The 20,662-nt window shown below is 36.9% G+C and overlaps 1 pseudogene; it reads right to left on the bottom strand.

Moving 5' to 3' along the window:
* Positions 1–19,347, bottom strand: part of LOC111549651 — a 35,870-nt pseudogene extending 16,523 nt beyond the window's left edge.
* Between the last annotated feature and the right edge of the window lie 1,315 nt (positions 19,348–20,662).

Below are 20,662 nucleotides of genomic sequence, written 5' to 3'. Positions count from 1 at the left end.
GGTGGTGGCAGAGATCCCAGCGACAGAAGGGAAATGTGCAAGCACTTTTTCAAGTCTCCGCTTGTATTCAGTTTGCTATTGTTCCATTCGCCACGCAAGTCGCATGGTCATGCCTCAGCCAATGTTAAAAGAAATTACTAAAGAGTGTGTGAAAAAATGCAACTATTAACACAATCAGCCCACCACACTGCATCACACAGCTGTGTGAACATTACACATGCCAATAAGTGTAAAATACATAGTACAGTGCCTAGCACACAGTAAGTGCTCAATAATTTGTTAGTAATTATCAGGAGTAAGAGGCTACACATAATATTTCAAGCTTTCTACCTACTGTAGCTGAATATGTTATGGAATTATAGCTGTGTCTGAATTCAAGACTACTTATCTCCAGATAAACTTTTTTTTTTTTTTTTAATGCTAGAGACTTTGGAAATTTCACCAAATTACTGAAAATTTGTTACTTAGATCTGGGTTGACTTAGTTTGAATCTATTGAAAAACTGCAAACCCCAGGGCCTCTCATGGGGTGGCGGGACAGGGGAGGGATAGCATTAGGAGATATACCTAGTGTAAATGATGAGTTAGGGGGTGCAGCACACCAGCATGGCACATGTATACATATGTAACAAACTTGCACACTGTGCACATGTACCCTAGAACTTAAAGTATAATTAAAAAAAGAGAGAGAGAAAAGAAAAGCTGCAAAACAAGTAATAAAAACAACATGAAGATTATGAGAATATGTTCCTAGAATCTTATTAACAACAAAATAGAGTATTAGTAAAAATTGAAATAACAAAAGAACTTTTTTAAGCATGAAGCTTTTTTCTCTACAGTAAAGTTGAATAGACAACCTTAAAAACTTTGAACTTGAACTCCTACAGGTGGAAAAGTATGTGCAAATTTCTAAGCAGGGTTCTTCACAGGATTACAAAAGCAAATTCTCATTTTTAATTAATATTGTGAAATAATATTATATTAATGGACTTTGAATTTAGCTTGGAAAAGCTTTAGGCAAACGAAAATTTTCACTGACCCTTTAGAATCTGCCCTGGCCATTCCCACAGTTCTACTTTCACACCCAAGTATGAAATGTGAAGACATGCACGTAGAAGTGCAGTTAGCATTTGGCTGTGTTAGCTAAACGTGTCTGCAAAGAGAGCTTGGTAATGCCAGGAAAGTAGAAACACACAATGAGCCTATCTGTTAGGGGACCACCAAAAAATTTTCTTCCCACCAATTATTTTACCAACTTTGCTTTCCACCCACAAATATACAAGCTGTAAAATAGATCACATGTTCAGTGTTTTGGCTAAAGACTTGTCACTAATTTTTTCTCCTGGAATATTAGATCCTTACTGCTGCTATGGCAAATTACCACAAATGTAGTGGCTTACGACAACACAAATTTAAGTAAAGGTATCAGTAGGCCTGCCCTCCTCTTTCTTTCTGTAGGCTCTAGAAGAGAATTTATTTCCTTGACTCTCAGCTTTTCAAAACCATCTGTATTCCTTAGCTTGTGGCCCTTTTCTTTTCAAAGTCAGCAACATGGTATCTCCAAATCTCTTTAATTGTCTCTGTCTCTCTCTGCTTCTAAGATCACATCTCCTTTGATTCTGACCTTTCTGCCTGCCTTATAAAGATCCTTGTGATTATATTGGTCCCACTCAGATAATCCAGGATAATCTCCCCGTCTCAAGATATTTAATCCCATCAACAAAGTCCTTTTTCAATGTGAAATAACATACTTACAGGTTCCAGAGATTAGGAAGCGGGCATTTTTGTGGACCATTATTCTGCCTACCACACCTGGTCAAAAAGGAGATTAGATATTTTAAAAGATTATATAATTAATATGTATTTCTTAACTGTCAGCTACAAAGAGCTGACATTTCAAATGGGAAAAGTGATATTTGACCTTTCTGATTTATAAGTTTATTGTAAAGATTAAAATAATATGGAACAATTTTTGCATTCTGCATACATGTAGATATAGACTAACCCTCAAATTTGAGAATATAATGCCTGAACTTTTGCTTGTCAAGAATAGCAGGAGTAGTGAGAAATTTGATCTGCATCTTATCAAATCCCTAATCCTATCCACATTTTAATTCCAAGTAACCTCTTGCTTAATAGTATCCAAGAGAGAAAAGAGTACTTACTATGGCAGAGAGCTACTGGAAGCTGGGTTTGACTTGACTGATCATGGCCAATGCACAGTACCTGAGACAAACTTACCTTTCCTTTCATTTTTATTCCTTGAGGAGGGGTGAACCCATTCCCTGGTGTTATGGCCAGTAAAGAGAGCTGGATTCCCAGAATTAAAGCACTTTCACTTCTTTTACTCAGCCACTTCCTCAGGATAGAGAGCAGAATGTGCCATATAAGGCGTGATTCCTGAGTACACTCAGGCAATGTTGTTCCTGGGCAAAGTGATCTCCAATGGTTGTGTCCAGAGATTTGATGGGGAATCAGATCCCTTTTATGCTGCCCATCACTGGCTGTTGGGTTCTTCACAGACTAACATACTGAACCTCAGGTAGACCTGATCTTCCAAAATGCTACAGCCTTAGTTTTCAGATCTTTGGGGTCTTTTATTCCTCAGGGCAAGTCATTCCCAAGGAGAGTTGATTTAAAGCTGATTCCAAATGGAAAACATAGACACAGCTGCTGCTTCAAATATAGAGTATAATGCTCACTCTTTTCCTGCTGCTAGGTGCCATCATTGTCTGATCTTAATGTTAACTTTACTTAAAGACTTGTCATTGATGGTTGGTCAGGATCACTTTAATACTAGCAGAGCTCCCCAGTTCTGAATCAGAGGGAGAATGAACTAAGGGAATGGAATTGCTTCTTTCTCTGCCAACTCTCTGGGCTCCTCATACAGGCTAGCCAACTGCCACTTAAAAGTTCCTTATACTGAAGGAAGGCTTAAAGAATAAGATAGAAGATCTCCTTGCAACTTTTTGTTACTTTAGCATTCTATTCAGCATATATTCACTTACTCAGATAGGTACTAAAGCCTTTTCCAAGGAGACCTCGCAACTCTACAGAGTGGTGAGCAGCTACTTTTCCTGATTAAGAATATAAAGTAATTGAATTCCAGTAGGACTTTCTGGTTTAAAGATAATGTATATGAAAGGGCTCCATAGACTTTAAAGGGCTGTTTAAAAATTTTAGTAAATTTTATCTTTTATTGGGGAATCAAGGAAAGGACATCACAAAAACTAGCCAATCTTGTCTGTTTGAAGAAGAACTTAGAGTAGTCTCTGATCCTCAATGGGCTTACAGTCTAATTGCAAAGATGAGGTTAAGTGTCCTTAAAGTATTCAAGAACAATGCAATACAACATTCAACCAGAAGAGAGAGACCAACAGAAATTCAAAATAGTAAAAAAAATTAGTCAAGGTTGCAGACTGGAATAGTCACAGAAAGCTTCATGAAAAGGGATGTAAGCTGAGATTTCTGGTTTTAATGAATATATTTCAGCTAAACAGAAAGTCTATTCGCAAACTTTCCAAGTGAGGAGAGATATGATATTAAAAAGTAACCCAGTGTCGGTGAGGTGAATGAGAATTCTCTTGTCTGTTCTAAAGATGTGTTTAAAGAATAGCAAGAAATTAAATTTAGTAAATTTGAAGATGTTTTCTATAACATCTAAAAAATTAGCAAAGTATTTTGAGCTGATTTAAGAGATGCTGGATCCTACTTCAGGCTTCTGAACAGAGGAGAAATCCTAGGAAAACATTGTCTTAAGAAGCACGTAACTCTATGGTATGTAGAAAGGATTGGAGGAAAAAAAGACCAGAGGCAGCAGCCTCAGCTAGGACATGATTTCAGTCTCTCTGGTGGAAAGCCTGGGAGAACATCAGTAACAGGAAAAAAAGAAAAAAAAAAAAAAAAGCTAAGACCAGCCATACTATTGATGAAGAAGCAATCGTTTTGGAGTTTTGTTGTTTAAATTGAGTTAATATTGAAAAGATGAGGAGAGAAATTTGAGGGAGGAGTCAAGGGTTGGTTACTTTTTTAACAGATACAGAAGAGATTTAGGGAGAGGCCACTTGAGTAGTGAAGGCAGAGAACTTGATTTGGCCAAGATACATTTGAAATTGTGGCAGCATGGGACTGGAAAGCTGTAGAATCGGGACTGGAGGTGAAGATGAATGCATATTCAAGTCCAGCTATAATGGGAGGTGATAATAAGAAGGAAGGGAATCTTCTTGATAGCCCTCCATGCCAGGGTGGAAGACTTACTTTGGGAAGGACAGAAACCTCTCAGATCACCTCTGCTGCTCAGACTGTGATGCTGACTTCTTCACTCTGAAGTGCAGAATCTGGAGGCTCCTTGATGCTGTGAATACATTATTGTGCCGATTCATTGGCACTACCTAGATTCTGGGACCTGAATCTAGGCCACCTGCAATGTTAAGTTGAGGAAACTCTTTCCCCACATGCCTAAATGTTAAGTTGAGGAAACTCCCCGCATGCCTAAAGAGGAGCAGTGGTCTTGGTTTTCTTAGCGTGAAGAGTCCCCTGCAAATCAGCCACATTGCCAGAGTAAAGGAGGGAAATGGAGAGGCCATCCATGAACAAAGAGAAAGGTTTGGAAAGAGCAGAATATCTTTCCAGCTGGTGTGGGTAGCCTTATTCTGCAGGACATCTCAGAAAGTTACAACAGGCCCATAGGACAGCTGTCTTTCCAAAATGATTCATGGATTTTAGGCTAATATACAGTGTTGGGAGAGAGGAAAGTAATTTATAGGGGGAATAGGAGTAGCATTTGTTTGATCATATAAGCTAAATAATGTTAAAGCATGCCCAGCAACTCACTCTACAAGTGCCAAAATATGATTTTCTCTTCTTGCTTTTAAGCTTGTTTCATCATCTGGTATTCTATAAATGCCATTTTGTTGGGATGGAGGCAGGGAGGAGAGATTTTATTGTGAATTCTCCAGTTATTCTGTTTCAGTTGCAATTTTCCCACCAGAGTGTTAAGTCATATGGCCATAAAAACACTCCGGGTGACTGCTTTGTGTTCTGTGCCCACACTCTGCCTCTTCTCTCGATGCCCATGGGAAATGTCAGTGAGTAGCCTCAGTTTGCCAGTAATTTTTGTCATCTTCTACTAGGTAAATTGCTTTTCTGTCTTTGGCTTATATTCACTTCCTTTAGAGAAAGATACTTTTCTTCAAGATTTCTGCAAAGTAATTTTCCCATTGAAAAAACATAAAATAAAATACCAAATATTTGCCCTATCCAAATAATGCTTGACTGCTTAAAAATGCATATATGAGAAAATTTATGCTTCATGTCATGGCAAGCAGAAGAGGTTTAGTTGCCCCAAATCTTTACACGAGTGTGATCACCACTGAAACAAGGCAAGGAGCATGGCTAAGATCCATTAGAGAGCACGAGCTTCAGAAATCAGTATTGATGCTAACAATTCCATAAGCATGCTCACTGGGGAGCCAGCTAAATCTTCCAGAGAGAGAGAACATAGTAAGATGGATAAAAACAAGGACTGGAGGATAAACAAGACTTGGTTCCAATCCCAGCTCAGGCACTCACTAGTTATATGGTCTTGGGAATGTTATCCAATATCTCAGAGTCTCAATTTCCTTATCTGTGAAAAGAGATAATGGTATACCCATCGTGGATTCTCATAAGGAATACATGAGATCAAATCTTAAGTTCATAATTACTAGTGTATAAGTATCAGTTATTCATTACCGGCCAACCTAAATGAAAAGGCAACTGAGATTCGGGTAGAAAAAGAAAGGAGAGATGCTTAGCCTAATCAGACAGGGAAGAGATAGCAGCACAAATTTTTTATTTGCTTGATAAATTTCTCCTGAGCCAGTGATGGTTCTTGCCCTTCAAAACTTAGTATTTTCACAATTGAGTAATGATGGCTCATAAAGAAATGTAAAAAACCCATTGTTTCTTGGGGAAAGAACGAGTATGAAGTGATGGGAAAAAAAAGTCAGCGATTATTACAGTAATCCTCTGAGTGCAAACCACTTTGCACAGAGATGACAGATTTTTCACAGAAACAACCAAGGCTTGAGGTTTTTATTTCATGCTTTATTACTCTGAAATAAGAGGATTACTGCCTAATGGGACCATTATTTGAACACTCTTCTTTCCAGTATGGAATCATTAACTTTGTACACTCTGTACAGAATGCCCGAGGCATTCTGAATTAGAATGAACCAACCTAAAATTTTACTCATGCAAACTAGAAGAACACATTCTTCTTAATGTTCATCAGAGAATCATTTTAGAACTGAGAGTGATCCTGGTCCAATTCTCATTTTGTCAATAAGGGAATTAAGGTCAGAGACTCTCACATTAGGTTACTGACTTACTCAGAAACCACACAGCAAGAAAATGACACAGCCAAGAGGCAAACCTAGGCCTTTTCCATGAAATCCAAAATGACTAATCTAACATATTAACATGTTAATCTAACAATGAACAATAAATGTTCATTGAATGAGTGAATGAATCCTAACTCCCAAATTTGTTCATTTTCTACTTCACGTGACTATTCACTTATTTCTTTTTTCCTTATGTAATTTTTATTTAATCATGGTCCTTGAAATAGTGGTTAGAGGCTTATTTAAATAAATTAATTTTCTATAAATTTCTCAAATTTTAAAATTTATAACATTGCATTTTCTAATGATAATGCAATCATTAGAAATGCAATGTGATTGGTAAACATGGAACAATTCAAGAAAATAGAGTACAAATTGTTTTTGTTATTGTTATTTGTGACAAGAAAACAACATAAAAGCAATCCACTTAGCAAATTTTTAGTATGCAACACAGTGTTGTTACCTCTTCTTTCTTAAAAATAGCATTTTTTCTGTCCTATCATACTCTCTAGTTACTGTCCATCCTTTTTCCTTTCCTCTATACTTAATCTTCCTGAAAAAATTCATTCACATGTCCTGCATCATCTATAGTTTGAAGCCTGTCCCAGCCTCTCTAATACCCTCTCGGCTGGGATAGCATACTTCCTGTGCATTCTTACAGCATCACTGAGTTATTCTGTAACTATTAATCTCTACCGTGTCCTTCTGTTTACTCACCTGCCTCCCAGTTGAAATGGTAAGACTCCCATGAGAGGAGGAACAAAATCTTACCTGCGTTGAAGCTCTAATGTCAATTGGGCACAATGCCTGACTTATAGTAAGGGCTCAATAAATGTCTGATAAATAACAGTTTGGAATGAATATGGTATTAATTAATTTCATCTAACTATCTACACCCCCAGTGACTTGTATTGGTCAAAACAAAAGTAGCAACATTTCTCTTTGATGTTTTCTAACATCTGAGATTGATTTACAAAAATAGAGGAATAAGGAAAAGAAGGGGGACCAAAAGCCACTGCAACAAAAGCAAAAGTTGACAAATGGGAACTTAAGAGCTTCTGTACAGCAAAAGAAACTATTCACAGAGTAAACAGACAACCTACAGAATGGGCAGAAGTGTTTGCAAACTATGCATCTGACAAAGTCTAATATCTGGCATCTTTAAGGAACTTAAACCAATTTACAAGGAAAAGAAGATAAATCAGAAATAAGTTTCATAGCTTCTTCTTCCCATTAGCCTCAAACCAAATACGAGTCTCTACCTAAATATGTTGGGTGTTTTGAGTGTGCTTTTGACACCAAGTAGAAAGCAAATGGGAGAGTTATTCTGACCATGCTTCAAAAATTCTTGGAAATCTAAAGGAGGGTAAAGTTCTACAATCCTGTTTTTCCCAGGTGACCTAACAGAATCAAACCACATTCAAACTGGCAATGTCCTTTCGGGCTTGAAGGCGGTGCCCAAGGCTGAGTAACCTAGGGGTCTTAGATTCCTTCACACTACACTACCTGCAGCACCCATGTCCTCACCAACACCACTTCAGGACGCTTTCTATTAAGCATCTGTGTTAGATTGCTAGAGCTGCCATAACAAAGTACCTCAGGTCCTGGAATAACCTGGTGGTCTTGTTCAATACCATTCATGATAACACCGATGGAAAAAAAAGAATCTATTCCCAGCCCATGCCACTGTCCATGTAGTGTTTGTTCTTCCCATGTCAAATTGGGTTTTCTTCAGGACTTCAATTTCTTCCCACATTCTAAAAATGTGCACATGAAGTGAATTTCCATGTCTACTTGGTCCCGATATGAGTGAGTGTGGGTGTATGTGAGTGAATGAGTGTGCCCCGCAATGAAATGGGGTCTTGTCCAGGGCTGGTTCCTGCTTGTGTCCTGAGCTGCTAGGATAGACTCATGACTCCTGTGACATGGAACTGGAATAATTGAGTTAATGATTCTTAATTATTTAATAATTAAGATTGAATAATTTTTATTTAAATAACAAAATTTGTTTTTATTAATCTTTCTTAAATGTATATACAGCTCACATTTATTTCAACGTTTTAAATTAGAAATGTCTTATAAAATGTGCTAGGGAGGAGTCCCTCTTTTTCTATTGTTTGGAATCATTTCAGAAGGAATGGTACCAGCTCCCCTTTGTACCTCTGGCTGTAAGTTCGTTTGGTCTTGGGCTTTTTTTGATTGGTAGGCTATTAATTACTGCCTCAATTTAACTACTTGTTGATCTACTCAGGGATTCAATTTCTTCCTGGTTTAGTTTTGGGAGGGTGTATGTGTCCAGGAATTTTTTCATTTCTTCTAGATTTTCTAGTTTATTTGCATAGAGGTGTTTATAGTATTCTCTGATGGTAGTTTGTATTTCTGTGGGATCAGAAATGATATCTCCTTTATCATTTTTTATTTTGTCTATTTGGTTCTTCCCTCTTTTATTCTTTATTAGTCTAGCTAGTGGTCTATCTATTTTGTTAATCTTTCTAAAAACCATCTCCAGGATTCATTAATTTTTTTGAAGGATTTTTCATGTCTCTATCTCCTTCAGCTTTGCTCTGATCTTAGTTATATCTTGTCTTCTGCTAGCTTTTGAATTTGTCTAGCTCTTGCTTGTCTAGTTCTTTTAATTGTGACGTTTGGGTGTCAATTTTGGATCTTTCCAGCTTTCTGATGTGGGCATTTAGTGCTATAAATTTCCCTCTTAACACTGCTTTAGCTGTGTCCTATAGATTCTGGTACATTGTCTCTTTTTCGCGTTAGTTTCAAAGAACTTCTATATTTCTGCCTTAATTTCGTTATTTACCCAGTAAATAACCCATTATTAGTAAATACCCACTATTTCCATGTAGTTGTCCAGTTTTGAGTGAGTTTCTTTCTTTCTTTCCTTCTTTCCTTCTTTCTTTCTTTCTTTCTTTCTTTCTTTCTTTCTTTCTTTCTTTCTTTCTTTCTTATTATTATACTTTAAGTTCTAGGGTACATGTGCATAACGTGCAGGTTTGTTACATATGTATACTTGTGCCATGTTGGTGTGCTGCACCCATCAACTCGTCAGCACCCATCAACTCGTCATTTACATCAGGTATAACTCCCAATGCAATCCCTCCCCGCCCCATGATAGGCCCCGGTGTGTGATGTTCCCCTTCCCGAGTCCAGGTGATCTTATTGTTCAGTTCCCACCTATGAGTGAGAACATGCGGTGTTTGGTTTTCTGTTCTTGCGATAGTTTGCTGAGAATGATGGTGTCCAGCTGCATCCATGTCCCTACAAAGGACACAAACTCATCCTTTTTTATGGCTGCATAGTATTCCATGGTGTATATGTGCCACATTTTCTTAATCCAGTCTGTCACTGATGGACATTTAGGTTGATTCCAAGTCTTTGCTATCGTGAATAGTGCCACAATGAACATACGTGTGCATGTGTCTTTATAGCAGCATAATTTATAATCCTTTGGGTATATACCCAGTAATGGGATGGCTGGGTCATATGGTACTTCTAGTTCTAGATCCTTGAGGAATCGCCATAATGTTTTCCATAATGGTTGAACTGGATGTGGAGAAATAGGAACGCTTTTACACTGTTGGTGGGATTGTAAACTAGTTCAACCATTATGAGTGAGTTTCTTAATCCTGAGTTCTAATTTGATTACACTGTGGTCTGAGAGACTGTTTGTTATGATTTCCTTGCATTTGTTGAGGTGTGTTTTACTTCCAATTATGTGGTCGATTTTAGAATAAGTGCTATGTGTTGCTGAGAGCAATGTATATTCCGTTGATTTGGGGTGGAGAGTTCTGTACATGTCTATTAGGTCCACTTGGTCCAGAGCTGAGTTCAAGTTCTGAATATCCTTGTTAATTTTCTTTCTCGTTGATCTGTCTAATATTGACAATGGGGTGTTAAAGTCTCCTACTATTATTGTGTGGGAGTCTAAGTCTCTTTGTAGGTCTCTAATAACTTGTTTTATGAATCTGGGTGTTCCTGTATTGGGTGCATATATATTTAGGATAGTTAGCTCTTCTGGTTGCATTGATCCATTTACCATTATGTAATGCCTTTCTTTGTCTTTTTGATCTTTGTTGGTTTAAAGTTTATTTCTCAGAGACTAGGATTGTAACCCCTGCTAATTTTGCTTTCTATTTGCTTGGTAAATATTCCCCATCCCTTTATTTTGAGCCTATGTGTGTCTTTGCATGTAAGATGCATCTCCTGAATACAGCACATCGATAGGTCTTGACTCTTTATCCAATTTGCCAGTCTGTGTATTTTGATTGGAGCATTTAGCCCATTTACATTTAAGGTTAATATTGTTACGTGTGCATTTGATCCTGTAATCATGATGCTCGCTGGTTATTTTGCATATTAGTTGAAGCAGTTTCTTCATAGTGTCATTGGTCTTTACATTTTGGTGTGTTCTTGCAGTGGCTGATACCAGTTATTTATTTCCCTATTTAATACTTCTTTTAGGAGCTCTTGTAAGGCAGGCCTGCTGGTGACAAAATCCCTCAGCATTTTCTTGTCTGGAAAGGATTTTATTTCTCCTTTGCTTATAAAGCTTAGTTTGACCAGATACAAAATTCTGGGTTGAAACTGGTTTTCTTTAAGAATGTTGATTATTGGCCCCCATTGTCTTCTGGCTTATAGGGTTTCTGGAGAGATATCCACTCTTAGTCTGATGGGCTTCCTTTTGTAGGTAACCAGACCTTTCTCGCTGGCTGCCCTTAATATTTTTTTCCTCATTTCAACCTTGGAGAATTGACGATTATGTGTCTTGGGGTTGCTCTTCTCTAGGAGTATCTTAGTGGTGTTCTCTGTATTTCTTGAATTTGAATGTTGGTCTATCTTGCTAGATTGGAGAATTTCTCTTGGTTAATATTCTGAAGTGTGTTTTCCAACTTGGTTCCATTCTCCCTGTCACTTTCAGGTATACCAATCAATCGTAGGTTTGGTCTTTCAACATAGTCCCATATTCTTGAAGGCTTTGCTTTTTCCTTTTCATTCTTTTTTCTCTAATTTTGTCTTCACACCTTATTTCAGTAAGTTGATCTTAAATCTCTGATATCCTTTCTTCCACTTGATTGATTTTGCTATTGATACTTGTGTATGCTTCATGAAGTTCTCGTGCTGTGTTTTTCAGCTCCATCAGGTCATTTATGTTCTTCTCTAAACTAGCTATTCTAGTTAGCCACATCCAAATGGACAGGTAATCTAGAGAATGGGAGAACATTTTTGCAATCTATCCATCTGATAAAGGTCTAATATCCAGAGTCTACAAGAAACTTAAACAAACTTACAAGAAAAAAAAAACACATTAAAAATTGGGCAAGGGATATTAACAGACACTTTTCAAAAGAAGGCATTTATGTGGCCAACAAACATGAAAAAAAAATCTCATCATCACTGGTCATTAGAGAAATGTAGATCAAAACCACAATGCGATACCACCTCATGCTAGTTAGAATGGCGATCATTAAAAAGTCAGGAAACAACAAATGCTGGTGAGGATGTGGAGAACTAAAAACATTTTTACACTGTTGGTGGGAATGCAAATTAGTTCCACAATTGTGGAAGACAGTATGGCAGTTTCTCAAGGATCTAGAACCAGAAATATCAGAAATACCATTTGACCCAGCAATCCCATTTCTGGGTATATATCCAAAGGATTATAAATCATTCTACTATAAAGACACATGCACACATATGTTTATTGCAGCACTATTTACAATAGCAAAGGCTTGGAACCAAGCCAAATGCTCGTCGATGATAGACTGGATAAAGAAAATGTGGCATATATACACCATGGATACCATGCATACACCACTATGCAGCCATAAAAAAGGATGAGTACATGTCCTTTGCAGGGACACAGATGCTGCTGCACTAACTCCAGGTAGATAGTATCAAAATCAAATTCAATTACAGGACACTTAGTTGGTGTCTGCAGAGAACTGAATTTTTGCAGGGCAAGAACCTACACATTTGGTCCCTGAAGTGTTCTAGGTTGAGTGTGAATACAGACAAAAGTGTTTTATATACATTCAAAAAGGTGATAAATTGGTGTGAGATAACTCTACAGCTTCTAACCAGGAGTATTGCAACTTAGGTCAACTTCCACTATAGACCAGACTATCAACTAATGTACCAAGTGATGATACTGAGCATAACTCAGAGAGCCAAACTGCAAGCCATTTCTGAGTCTTTATTTGTAAAGTTGCTTTTGACTATTTTATTTAATTTATTTTTTTATTTTTGAGACAGAGTCTTGTTCTCTTACCCAGGCTGGAATGCAGTGGCGCCACATCAGCTAATTGCCCAACCTTTGCCACCTGGACTCAAGTGAGCCTCCTGTCTCATCAGCCTCATGAGTAGCTGAGATTACAGGCATGCACCACCATATCCAGATAATTTTTTTGTATTTTTGGTAGAGACAAGGTCTCACCATATTGCCCAGGCTGGTCTGAAACTCCTGACCTCAAGCCAACCACCTGCCTCAGCTTCCTAAACTGCTGGGATTAAAGGCATGAGCCATCACGCATGGACAATGTGACTCTTAGTAAGCCCCAATAATCAGCATAATTCCCCTCACTATGGGTCTCAGTGAAAATTCTGGTCTCTCATTTAGGGTATTTTTTCTTAACTCTCTTTCTGTATTCCTTTAGTGACCACATTGCAAAAGGTTCCTCCCCTTTGAGTGTGAGAAGTCTTCTCAATATGCTTTCTTGAGTACAGAAGCAGACGTAAGAGTAATGGTTAAATTTTATTGAGTGCTTACTGTGTAACAGGTACTGTGCTAGAAATTTTAATTTGTTATCTCATTTTTTTTCTTTACAACAAACATAGGAGATAATGATTAGCATTATCCCTACAGGTGACTTACTTACTTAAAGCGTACAACTCAAATATGGTGAAGCAAGAATTTGGATTCCTTCTGTATTGTTCTAAATCCTATGTTTCTATGTCATACTATCTCGCACATAGCTATATATCATTCCCCAGATGGCACAGGTGCCCACAGGAGCTAGGTACCATATGACGGAGTCCTTTGTCTACAGCTTGTTTTATTCAAGGGACCATCTGGAAGTGTGGGAGGAGGGAGGTCAATCTGAAAGATTCCTCACTCTGGTTGTAAACTATAGCAGTTTTGCAACCTCCTCCTCTCTAAAAACCCAAGTAATAATGGAGAATGAAAATGGAATTTGCACATTGTGTATACTCATTTTTTTCTTTACAACAACCATAGGAGATCATGATTAGCATTATCCCTACTTTACATGTGACTTACTTAAAGCACACAACTCAAATATGGTGAAGCAAGATTTTGGATTCCTTCTGTATTGTTCTAAATCCTATGTTTCTATGTCATACGATCTCCCACATCACTATAGATCATAGATCATTCCACGGATGGCACAATATTTATACATTTTGAATTATTTTTATACACTCAAAGGAAAAATGATTATTAACAAAAGAGAACAAGAGAATTTGCATATTAAAGATTTTTTTAAGTCTCCACAAAATGACTTCTAGCCAATCCAAAATCACCTAATCTTGTTTAGTAATGACCATTAAGAAATCATTTATGGATTTCTTGTGAGTGTTCAGAGATACTAATGGGCTTTAGAATGACTTGGGAATCTTCCTGAGGTCAAAGGAAGAAAATGAAGTATGAAGTGTTGATAAAATGTATGAGGTGACTAATGGGCAGGTTGTATATATAGATAGATAGATAGGCTCTAGCAAAAAAACATTGAATTTTTATAGCATACGTTTCAACAAATGGAAATCTCACTGCCATAGCCTCTTATCTTCACTTAAGAGCCAGGAAGAATGATAACGTTGTGTGTAACCATCTTCCATATCAGATTGTCAATGATTTTCCAGTCCTCAGGTCACTGGCCCAGCCTACCTCCATAGCCATCACACCCTCAGCTGCTGAAATCTTATGAAAAGCAGTGGAAAAATAATGCACATTTGATAAGGCACCAATAAATGACTTGCTCTTACACAGCGCAAACAGCTAATTTAAACATGATTGTTACATGGCAAACATTAATACTACAACCAGCCCATCTAGGAATCAGGTATCTCTCTAGGCTTTTGTTACATATGTAAGCCAATAAAATAATACTAAATCTAATGAAATTAAGAGGTTCATAATATCATAAAATTCTGAATTGTAAGAGGGACATTCGGAGCAGAATTCTATGATTTTATTTTGAACCACACAATAGCATTCTGGAGTTTTTCCAATATAGGGACAAACAGAATCATGTTTTATAGAAAATAAAAGTATTAGAAATAATGCAATAATGTAAATAATGTAGAAAATAGTTGTAATACAAACAACAGGATAGTGGACAAGTTATCATTTTAAAAGAAATTTGTCTTGAGTCATCAGTGAATCTAATTACGAAGCCTGAATGAGATGCTGAATTGTTGTTTAATAGAAATAATCCCAATTCTGGCTCAGTAAACCAGGACGTAAGGTCAAGTCAATTATCTACATTATTGAGTGATTCAGTTATACACTGATTATGTATTTGGAGTATACATAAAGTTTATATGAAGTATGCTTGACTTATGATGTACCCCTTACATACTGTTCCTGTATTTAAGAAATGTATTTGTTTGAGAAAAGACATAATTGGTATTTTCTAAATATAATTTTTTTAGGCATATCCAACTCCATCCCTATAGTAACATTAAGCTTGCTTGCAGGTTAATATTGGGTAGAGAGTCTTGAAAATAAATAGATTTTCTCAAGAGCAAGACAACAACAAGAATTATTTTGCATAGTAGGCAACAGGGTAGGCACATAGGGGATATTAAATGATATATATTTGATAAAGTATACTCTGCAAACATTTTGACTGCTATACCTTATCTTTAAACCTTATACTATGATCCTATGTTTAATCTAAAGAATTCACATCTGCAATACATAATTTTGTGTTTTGTTTGGAAAAGAAAATCTAGAACGGTCCAAGATAATTTTTAGTACCAAGAAGGGAAGAGTAAAGCTACTTGTGAACTGGAAAGCAATAGATGCAAACACTTTCAAGGGAATACTGGAAAGAAATATGTTAGTATTTAACTGTGATCTCATCGGATGACTATATAGAATGTTTACCTCATCACATTTTCATTTGTTCTTTATGGTATGAACACAGGAAAAGTTTTTAAAAAGCAAATGCAGAATTGAAAAACTTGGAGCCTTGCTTTCATGTTCCATTCCTACCCTTTCACGTGTATGGTTTGTATTGTGGTTAACAGTTTAAAATCTGTATGTTCCCTCTTCCACATGATTAGCAAATATGCAAGATAAGCTTTAGGGGTCTAGGTCAAAGTCTCCCACCACTGGCTGCCCTGTGAGAAAAACACATCCAAATTCTTATCTTTCCTCACCTCTCACCCTCCACCTCTCTCCCCCAGAGTTTTCATTAACAAGACAGAACGTTCTGTGGGAAAACTATGTAGAAAATCTAAATGTTTTAAAATATACTAGATAGGTTAATTTAAGTAAGTATGGCTCTCTCTCTGTCTTCCTACCTTTAGCTAATACATTATCTCTATCTTTTTCTAGTACTTTAAAATATAATGAAATAATCTAAAACATGGCATTTGAGGGATAATGAAATAAGAAGGAACAATGAATAATTTCATTCAGCACATTATAGACACACAGTTCCTATACAGTTAAGGAATAATACAGGTTTACATACCTTTATCTTTACTATGGTCTTTAATTCCATAGAAAAGGAAAACATGTAGATATGGCTGACCAATCCAAATATACTCAATGCCTATTAATTACATGTTCAGTAGATAGGTGTTATGAGAAAAATGAAAGATACAAAATAGAGTGTCCTACCGTTGAAATGTTTAAAATTTAGCTGAAGAGACTATGTATACTTTAAATAAGATATGTATAGTTAGGAATATATTTGCATATCTATTTTGACATGTCAGAAGACAGAGTTCTGGAATCCATAAATTTTCTTTAAGGAAGAAGTGATCACTTTTTCTTGAGGTGATCTACAGACAACTAGGCCTTCAGTTACGGATATAATTTTTATACTTAAGGAAGAGAGGAATAGTATAAGCAAAGGTATTAATGTGAGAAAACATTGAAAAGCTTCTGGAAAAAGTGTGAGTAGTTCACAAGGGTCATCCAAATTCTTTAACAGTAAGTTACTGCATTCATTATTCTGCTAGCTTTCTATCTGACTGGCTAAGGCCAAGTTAAGCCTTTAAAGATCTTAATGAATAGATTATGATGTTGTTCCCATCCATACACAGACAATATTTAAAATAAAGGCAGGAGAATCTATAAAAGGAAGTCAAAATTCTGATTTGTTTTATTTTGGAATAATAAAATTCATTGAGTGGGGTGCTGTTGGTTCTCCTACTTTGCTGATGAACTAAAGTAAATTGTCAAGACTATGCATATCCTGACATTCGGAAATCTGACTATGGCTGGAAGAATTAACTTTGAAGAATCTTATTATGTCTCCCAAAGTTTTCAGATAAGAAATATTAGACACAATTTCTCAAAGTCACCACTATAGGTATTTTGAATTTGATAATTCTTTGTTTTAGGGGGTTGCCCTGTGTAGGGTATTGAGCAGTATCCTTGGCCTTTACCTACTGGACAGCAATAGCAGTTGTAACAACCAAAAATGTCTCCAGACATGGCCAAAAGTCCCCTGAGAGAAAAATCCAGGGGACACTCTGGCTTTTTGAGAACCACTGGGTTAGAGGAAAGCATCAAAACTAGTAAATTAACAGGAAAGTCCATCAACTTTCCCCTGAAAATTAGAAATACATTTTCAAACTCTATTTGCACTTGCAACTGATCGACTACTTAGGAGTGAAAGATACTTAAAATATATATTAATATATTAAGGCTAGTGTTGGGCTAAGATGAGTAGATAAATGACTAATTATATACAAGTGTAAAGATTAACACAAATCAGGAAACCATTAAAGGCTATTCACAGCCAACACAGAAACATTGTTATCTGCACCTAGGAGAAATACTGGAGACCAAGCAATGAAGCCTATTAGAAAGTTCTCAGTTTCTGGGAGAAACCGTTTTAGGACTACTAGCTTCCTTGAACTTCAAAAGCCAACAACAGCCAGCAGAACTAGTGCCCACTTGGAAAGGGGTTTGTTTATCCTGCTTATCTGGAGCCAAAGACAACAATCTTAATAGTTTTGAAGATCTAAATGTTTCACAGCATTTAGGAAGGACCTAGTTTGTAGACAGAAGTGTCTCTCTATAAATGAGCACATATTCTCACAGGGTCTTGACATATAGTCAAAACTAATTTAAAAGCATTTACATTTAACTATTTCTAAACAAGGAGTAGAGGACCAATACAACTATGAGTTGGTTAGTTTTTTTCTCTCTGTGAAGGTAGAAAGCAGAACATTTGTAAAAGGAGAGGTTGGCAAAATAAAACCACACCACCAGAGTTTTTCTGCCACTATTTTGAGAAAATTTCTGATTTCTGATTCTAAACCTTTAAGCAATTTCAATATACATACCATGTTACTTTAATCTTTGTATTCTTAGCACATAAAACATGCCTGATGTACAGTAAGTATTTAATACATGTTTGTGAAGTGAATCAATGAGGAAAGGAAAGGGAAAATGTTTAATTCAACACTCAGAAATATGTAGCATAAAGTTGATTATGAAAGAAATTTAAGTCTCTTATTACTGTTTTTATTCAAATAGATTCCCATCCTCTCATTTCAAAATTTTATCTTTTAAGATGATCAAATTTAATTTATACCAAACTATAAAATACTAAGGTAATGTCACAGAATTCCCAAAATAAGTCTGTGGGGTAGAGGCCATTATTCCTTTTACAGAAAGCACATAACATAATGAGTTCAGAAAGGTTAAGTGATGCCCAAAGCCACAAATAGTGGAGCAGGAACTCAACACAAGCTTCAATTCTAAAACCACCCTGAGTATACAGTATCTCAAGTGATGTCAGTGGAGGATAACATTTATTTTGTTGCAGTGTTTTAATTGCACATAGTGGTTAAAAAAACATGCATTGGTGTCAGTCTCCCATCTCCACAAATTACCAGTTGTGGGATCTTCAGCAAGTTATTTCAACTCTTTGAATCTGTCTCTTCATCTGAGGAACTGAGCTGACAACATCTACCCTATAGCCTTGATAAGATAATATAAATGGAATTTCACCCATGTACCATCAGTAGTGGTCATTGTCATGCACCATTGTCAGTGTGATGGAATCTATGGGTGCTGTTATATGGAGTTCTGAGGGTACCTAGACTGTTTATGGCAACACTAGCACTTCTGGGTTTTGAAAACCTCTTCTTGTTTTGCCCTTGTATAAACTCTCACCCCTTAAAATTTGAATTCAAAATTTGAGTAGATTACATGTTAAGATATATATGAAGTCCTGGGTTTGGGAGAGTAGAATTTGATTGTGGAATGTAAGAGAAAGCATTCTACTGAAAAAATTCACTAGGAAGATTTTTCTACATATGTAAATTTTAAAAGGCAATATGCATCTCCTTCATGACCAGAAATAAGGAGTGCTTGAGTGCTTATTTTGTGCCTGGCTCTGTTGTACATGCTTTGTGCATATTCTCTTTCAAAACTGACAGCAACACACTTGAGGTAGGTTCTCTATTATTGCCATCCTCATTTTACACAGATGGGGTGATAAGCACTAAGAAATTAAACAACTTGACCAAGTTCACCCAGCTAGTAACGCAGATGATTTGAACGCAGAGCTACCTCCAGAATCCATGCTTGTAACTACGGTACAAGCTACACCTCTCACCAGAGATGTCACGTTGGTAATCACCCACACATAAACATGGATACGGCAAAGCACTTCTGTACTTTTCCCATCAAGTCTCCCATCATAGAACCCTGTGTAACAGACACAGCTGATACCCTGCTCCATACTCCCTGGCTGTCCAGTTCACTTACAGCTACAATAAAATTCACACACAAAAATGGACAACTTCCCACCTGGGCCTCTCTAGACCTTGCCTGAGGGAATTTTCAGGGAGGAGAACCTGGAAGCAGGACCTACCAAAGACCCGCACAACCTAGAACTGCAGGAGACTTAAAGGCTCTCAGGGCAAACTTTAATTTATACAAAACAGGAATTGATAAAGAAATACTCAGCCTCCCCATCCCATTCACTTTCTCAGACAGTGCTTGGTGGAATTGAGTCTAAGTGAACCCACAGCAAAACTTGTTCATTTAAGCAGCTTGTATTGGCTCTTCACACTTCCCTGTCTCACTTCCCAAGTTCCTCCCTGTGTTTTCTGCAATCACCTCTTAAATAGACTACCTGTATCCAAGGCTTAGTCTTAGGGTCTACTTTGAGGCAACTCAAATCAAAACAAATTCAGCTGGGCATCTGGAAATTTCCTGCTCTCTCAAATCTCATAGCTTCCTTGACCCCAGCTCTACCTACATCAGATTACCAAGGACAAGGCATCATAAGAGCAGCAGGAGTGTCACGAAAAGGGCTTCAGGAGACTTTAAATCCTCTGGATTCCTCAAACTGAAAGATAAACATTTCCTCTTACTGACATTGACCATTCTCATAATATCAATTCTATGTGTCATGATGAAAGTTTCTTTCTCTTTACTCTCACTAAGGACCTATGAAGGAGGCAAAGTAGAAGTGTGGAAGGGACAGGAAGAGAAATAAACACTGTCCCCTCAAACAAGAATTCCAAAAATTGAAAGAGGGTTAATAATCATATCATGAATGCGCTGTCATTAGGAAGCCAAATGTCCTTACTAAGTGATATCTTTCTGAGACTTGCGATTTACTAGAAAGAATATACATAAACCTGGAAACATACAGACTTGAGTTTAAATGCCAGCTTCCCCACAAAGAATATGACCTGGAGCAAATTAACTTCTTGGGGCCTGATTTTTCATACATGTATAATGATGTGGGAATATCCACCTTCCAAAATTGTTAAAGGCTTAAATGAGATCATGCATCTGAAAGTTGCTGACAGGTGTTTAATAAATATCTTTCTATCCCTACCCATATCCCATTACAACCCTCCACCCCACAGAGAAATAGCCATGGGCAATTTTCCTAACTCTACTCAGTCTGACACATGCAGGGATATCTGCTGACCTGTTGTATTAACCTTCTGGAAATTCTACACATTTATGGTCAAAAAATTTTACTCAATTATTATTTCTTTTTTGCCCATTATCTGCCAGATTCTTCAAGTTAACAAAAG

Source organism: Piliocolobus tephrosceles, chromosome 7, assembly GCF_002776525.5.
Source record: "Piliocolobus tephrosceles isolate RC106 chromosome 7, ASM277652v3, whole genome shotgun sequence".
NCBI lineage: Eukaryota > Metazoa > Chordata > Mammalia > Primates > Cercopithecidae > Piliocolobus > Piliocolobus tephrosceles.
This window is presented reverse-complemented; position numbering and strand designations above follow the sequence as displayed.